The sequence below is a fragment of the Manis pentadactyla genome, chromosome 7, assembly GCF_030020395.1.
Source record: "Manis pentadactyla isolate mManPen7 chromosome 7, mManPen7.hap1, whole genome shotgun sequence".
Lineage (NCBI taxonomy): Eukaryota > Metazoa > Chordata > Mammalia > Pholidota > Manidae > Manis > Manis pentadactyla.
This window is the reverse complement of record NC_080025.1, coordinates 123089436-123096649: the sequence shown is the minus strand read 5'-3', so window position 1 is coordinate 123096649 and position 7214 is coordinate 123089436.

The window sequence follows — 7214 nt, the reverse complement described above, 5'->3', positions numbered from 1 at the left end:
TTCATCTTAGACTTAGTACTGGCTCATAATTTATATAATGAAGATAATAATAGCACTTGGGAGACTATATTCATAAATGATTCATCTGATAAGGGGTTAATATACAAAATTTATAAAGAACTCATATGCCTCAACACCCAAAAGGCAAATAACCTGATCAAAAAATGGGTGGAGGACCTGAACAGACATACAGATGGCCGATAGGCACATGAAAAGATGCTCCACATTGTTAATCATCAGGGAAATGCAAATTAAAACCACAATGAGATATCACCTCACACCAGTTAGAATGGCCACTATCCAAAAAACAAGAAATAACAAATGCTGGCTAGGGTGTAGAGAAACAGGAACCCTCCCACACTGTTGGTGGGCTGCAAATCGGTGCAACTGCTATAGAAAGCAGTATGGAGGTTCCTCAATAAACTAAAAATAGAAATACCATTTGACCCAGTAATTCCATTCCTTGCAATTTACTCAAAGTAAGCAAAATCCCTGATTCAAAACAATATATGTACCCCTATATTTATCGCTACATTGTTTGCAATAGCCAAGATACGGAAGCAACCTAAGTGTCCATTAATATATGAATGGATAAAGATGTGGTACATACACACAATGGAATGATATTCATCCATAAAAAGAAAAATCCTGCCATTTGCAACAACATGGATGGATCTAGGGGGTATTATGCTCAGTGAAATAAGTCAGGCAAAGACAAACACCATATGATTTCACTTATTTGTGGAATGTAAAAACAAAGCAAAACAGAAGGAACAAAACAGCATTAGACTCATAGACACTGAGAAGTGACTCGTGGTTACCAAGGGGGAGGGGAGTGGGCGGTGGTGGGGGGTGTGGGAAGGAGACTGTTGAGCCACGGTGATGTACATTTCATAAAATTAAGAAAAAAGTAAGAAGAAAGTAATAACAATAACACTCATTCAGAGTATGGCTGCAAAGATTATTATATTCATACAGGTCAAGCTCTGAGCCAATGTCTTGCAAACTAAGTTAAATAAAACAGATTCCAGCTATACATAACTCTTCTGGTCATGTGCAAAGACTGAACCTGAAATAGGACAGCTACATGGAGGTGAAGGAAAGGGACATTTCATGCTATTCAGAGATTGCTAACTCCATTTTGTAGGCAAAGAGTTACACCAGAAAGTACAGTATCGGTTTTTGCTCGCCAAATACTTGGTTATTTCTTTTCCTTTTTTCTCCCCCCCTTATTTCAATGTGCATTAATACTGGTGTTTATACACTTAGAATGCATCCTGTAACTGAGGTCTCCACAATAAATTCACTTAAAACAAGAGGCGCTCTTGTGACCAAAAGTGAATTGCATTTGGAGTTGCTGACCTACTGGGCAGGACCACGACGGGGTTTTATATCGGCTTTTTCATCGGAGGGAGGCCTGTGAGGGATGAAGAACAGCATCCTATCCTTCAGGTGTTGACAGAGCCTGGACAGGAAACCAGCTAAGGGAAACAAAGCATAATGCCAAAAAGGTTTTTGTGTAATACTCAGATTTAGGATATGGAAGAAGAAAGAAGCTAAAGAAAAGGCAACTGACCAAGAGTGAACAGAAGCACTGTGAGAGAAGTCACCACATGGGGAGTCAATCAAGAAGGCACAAACTGTGGAATAAACTGATCCTGGATGACATTGTAAAGGTTAGAACCAAACCCCAAGTCAGTAGAAAAAGAAAAAGTCAGCCTGCCCAGCGGTTCACAACGATGCAAAGCCATGGGCTTCCTTGGGACTAAAATCCAAAGGTGTAACAAGTGCTCAAACGAAGGGGTTTATATCAGCTTCAAGTTACTTAACTACTCTGGGCCATAGCATCAAGAACAAAATTCTTGTTAAAGCAAAAAGTACTGGATTTTTTCCAGTAAACCACGTGTTCTTGTTGGGAATCTCATCACGGGCCCATCTCTGATGAGTGGAACAGTATGGAGGTGAAGAAAAGAAAAAGAGAGAGAAAGGGAGAGGAAAGAGACACAGCAGAGAAGACAAGGAAGGGAGGGAATAGAAAAAAATTAAAAGATCAAGGAGAGAAAATTGTGCTAGGAGGAGAGTGCACCATAGGGCCCCCATCCATTGCCTTAGTTTTCTAGTTTCCACTTAAGCACATAAGGTTACACAGTTCTCTTGAGAAGAATATTTTCTTCCCTTATTACACAGTATATGAGGAATCAAGGGAGAGTGTGGGGGTGGGACCTGGAAAGCAGGCATGAATCATGGCATGGGTTGTTCTGTGTCACGGAACCGGAGGAGCTGGTGGCAAGAGGAGCCGTGCTTTTCCCCATCTCATGATTTCCTCCTGGGCTGCAAGAGAAAGCACTAGGGATAGTTCTGCTATTATTCAGAGAAGGCTTCAAAGTCTTTATTTCTAAAGAATATCATATTTGTATACTATCTCCAAATAGTCAAAATAGTCTTCCCTTACTTCATTTTCACAATAACTGTGTGAAATTCTTGAGAAGGTTTTTTCATATCCTTTGTTTTAAAAAATGAGACACATACTTGTTAAATGTTAATTGACCCATAAGGTATTTGGAAGAATGTTATTTAATTTCCATTTTATGGGAGGTTTTCCTACGTATCTTACTTTGATTAATTTCTAGTTTGATTCTGTCATGGTCAAAAAATACACTTCATATGATTTTGATCATTTTAAATTTGTTGAAATGTGTTATGCCTTAACTTGATGAATAGACTATTTGACCCTGAGAAGAATGTATATTTTTCAATGTCTGGGTTTAGTGTTCTAAATTAATTACACCTAAGCAATGCACTGATTTACATCTAGTTATTCTATCAATTGCCAAAGGACAACCACTAAAATATCTTAATATTACCTTGGAATTGCTTGGTTCTTCAGAAGTTCTATGAATTTTTGTTTCATGTACTTCCGAACTCTGTAGATAGACACATATGCACTTAAAACTGTTATGTATTCCTGATACATTGTTTCTTTTATCTTTATGAAATACCCTTCCCTATCTCTATTAATACCATTTGTCTCGAAAACCATTTTATCACATATTAAAATACCCACTGCAAGGGGAGGAAGATGGCGGCGTGAGTAGAGCAGCGGAAATCTCCTCCCAAAACAACATATATCTATGAAAATATAACAAAGACAACCCTTCCTAGAATAAAGACCAGAGGACACAGGACAATATCCAGACCACATCCGCACCTGAGAGAACCCAGCGCCTCGCGAAGGGGGTAAGATACAAGCCCCGGCCCCGCGGGAGCCGAGCGCCCCTCCCCCCAGCTCCCGGCGGGAGAAGAGCAGGCAGAGCGGGAGGGAGATGGAGCCCAGGGCTGCCGAACACCCAGCACCAGCCATCCGGGCCAGAGTGCAGACACAGTACATGCACAGGGGGCCCTGGATGCTAGGGAAACAGGGCAGCAAGAACGGTGAGCGGTCACAGGAGGCCGGGCGCCGGAGGACATAAGAAAAGCTTTTTTCTTTAAGAGCGACCTTTTTTTTTTTTTTTGCTCTTTTGTTTTGGCGAGCACTTTTTGGAAGTCTTAAAGGAATAGGGCCCCCAATACTAGGGATACAGGGAAGCAAGAACAGTGAGCGGGCACCGGTGGCCTGGCGCCGGAGGACAACAGAAAAGCGAGTGACCATTTTTTTTTTTTTTTTTTTTTTGCTGTTTTGTTTTGGTGAGCGCTTTTTGGAAGTCTTAAAGGGATAGGGACCCCAATACTAGGAAAATAGGGCAGCAAGAACGGTGAGCAGATGCCTGAGGTTGGCACCGGAGAATAAAGAAAAACGAGTGGCCACCTTTTTTTTTTTTTTTTTAATTAAAAAAATTTTTTTTTTTTTAATTTTAATGTTTTTTTTTTTTTTTGTGGTCGTTGTTTTGTTTGGGCGGGTGCTTTTTGGAAGTCTCAAAGGGGCAGGGCGGGACACTTAAACCAGAGGTAGGGAATCCGGGATCTCTGGGCACCCTAACCCCTGGGCTGCAGGGAGCAGGGAGGCCCCTTACGGAAATAAATAGCCTCCCAGCAGCTCCTGCTCCAACGCGACTCCACCATTTTGGAGTAGCTGCCCGAGCCAGGCCACGCCCACAGCAACAGCGGAGATTAACTCCATAGCAGCCGGGCAGGAAGCAGAAGCCCTGTCTGTGCGCAGCTACCCAGCACAAGCCACTAGAGGTCGCTGTTCTCCCAGGAGAGGAGGGCCACAAACCAACAAGAAAGGAAGTTCTTCCAGCCATCACTCGTCCCAGCTCTGCAAACTATTCCTATCACCATGAAAAGGTAAAGCTACAGGCAGACAAAGATCACAGAGACAACACCAGAGAAGGAGACAGACCTAACCAGTCTTCCTGACAAAGAATTCAAAATAAGAATCATAAACATGCTGACAGAGATGCAGAGAAATACGCAAGAGAAATGGGATGAACTCCGGAGGGAGATCACAGATGCCAGAAAGGAGATCGCAGAAATGAAACAAACTCTGGAAGGGTTTATAAGCAGAATGGATAGGATGCAAGAGGCCATTGATGGAATTGAAACCAGAGAACAGGAACACATAGAAGCTGACATAGAGAGAGATAAAAGGATCTACAGGAATGAAATAATGTTAAGAGAACTGTGTGACCAATCCAAAAGGAATAATATCCGTATTATAGGGGTTCCAGAAGAAGAAGAGAGAGGAAAAGAGATGGAAAGTATCTTAGAAGAAATAATTGCTGAAAACTTCCCCAAACTGGGGGAGGAAATAATCGAACAGACCACGGAAATACACAGAACCCCCAACAGAAAGGATCCAAGGAGGACAACACCAAGACACATAATAATTAAAATGTCAAAGATCAAGTACAAGGAAAGAGTTTTAAAGGCAGCTAGAGAGAAAAAGGTCACCTATAAAGGAAAACTCATCAGGCTAACATCAGACTTCTCGACAGAAACCCTACAGGCCAGAAGAGAATGGCATGATATATTTAATACAATGAAACATAAGGGCCTTGAACCAAGGATACTGTATCCAGCACGACTATCATTCAAATATGACGGTGGGATTAAACAATTCCCAGAAAAACAAAAGCTGAGGGAATTTGCTTCCCAAAAACCACCTCTACAGATCATCTTACAGGGACTGCTCTAGATGGGAGCACTCCTAGAAAGAGCACAGCACAAAACCCAACATATGAAGAATCGAGGAGGAGGAATAAGAAGGGAGAGAAGAAAAGAATCTCCAGACAGTGCATATAACAGCTCAATAAGCGAGCTAAGTTAGGCAGTAAGATACTAAAGAGGCTAACCTTGAATCTTTGGTAACCACGAATTTAAAGCCTGCAATGGCAATAAGTACATATCTTTCAATAGTCACCCTAAATGTTAATGGGCTGAATGCACCAATCAAAAGACATAGAGTAATAGAATGGATAAAAAAGCAAGACCTGTCTATATGCTGCTTACAAGAAACTCACCTCAAACCCAAAGACATGTACAGACTAAAAGTCAAGGGATCAAAAACATATTTCAAGAAAACAACAGCAAGAAGAAAGCAGGGGCTGCAGTACTAATATCAGACAAAATAGACTTCAAAACAAAGAAAGTAACAAGAGATAAAGAAGGACACTACATAATGATAAAGGGCTCAGTCCAACAAGAGGATATAACCATTCTAAATATATATGCACCCAACACAGGAGCACCAGCATATGTGAAACAAATACTAACAGAACTAAAGGAGGAAATAGACTGCAATGCATTCATTCTAGGAGACTTCAACACACCACTCACCGCAAAGGATAGATCCACTGGGCAGAAAATAAGTAAGGACACGGAAGCACTGAACAACACAGTAGAGCAGATGGACCTAATAGACATCTATAGGACTCTACATCCAAAAGCAAGAGGATATACATTCTTCTCAAGTGCACATGGAACATTCTCCAGAATAGACCACATACTAGGCCACAAAAAGAGCCTCAGAAAATTCCAAAAGGTTGAAATCCTACCAACCAACTTTTCAGACCACAAAGGCATAAAACTAGAAATAAACTGTACAAAGAAAGCAAAGAGGCTCACAAACACATGGAGGATTAACAACACGCTCCTAAATAATCAATGGATCAATGACCAAATCAAAATGGAGATCCAGCAATACATGGAAACAAATGACAACAACACCACTAAGCCCCAACTTCTGTGGGACGCAGCAAAAGCAGTCTTAAGAGGAAAGTATATAGCAATCCAAGCATATTTAAAAAAGGAAGAACAATCCCAAATGAATGGTCTAATGTCACAATTATCGAAATTGGAAAAAGAAGAACAGATGAGGCCTAAGGTCAGCAGAAGGAGGGACATAATAAACATCAGAGAAGAAATAAATAAAATTGAGAAGAATAAAACAATAGCAAAAGTCAATGAAACCAAGAGCTGGTTCTTCAAGAAAATAAACAAAATAGATAAGCCTCTAGCCAGACTTATTAAGAAGAAAAGAGAGTCAACACAAATCAACAGTATCAGAAACAAGAAAGGAAAAATCACGACGGACCCCACAGAAATACAAAGAATTATTAGAGAATACTATGAAAACCTATATGCTAACAAGCTGGGAAACTTAGGAGAAATGGACAACTTGCTAGAAAAATACAAACTTCCACAATTGACCCAGAAAGAAGCAGAAAATCTAAACAGACCAATTACGAGCAACGAAATTGAAGCGGTAATCAAAAAACTACCAAAGAACAAAACCCCCTGGCCAGATGGATTTACCTCGAAATTTTATCAGACATACAGGGAAGACATAATACCCATTCTCCTTAGAGTTTTCCAAAAAATAGAGGAGGTGGGGATACTCCCAAACTCATTCTATGAAGCTAACATCACCCTAATACCAAAACCAGGCAAAGACCCCACCAAAAAAGAAAACTACAGACCAATATCCCTGATGAACGTAGATGCAAAAATACTCAACAAAATATTAGCAAACCGAATTCAAAAATACATCAAAAGGATCATACACCATGACCAAGTGGGATTCATCCCAGGGATGCAAGGATGGTACAACATTCGAAAGTCCATCAACATCATCCACCACATCAACAGAAAGAAAGACAAAAACCACATGATCATCTCCATAGATGCTGAAAAAGCATTTGACAAAGTTCAACATCCATTCATGATAAAAACTCTCAGCAAAATGGGAATAGAGGGCAAGTACCTCAACATAATAA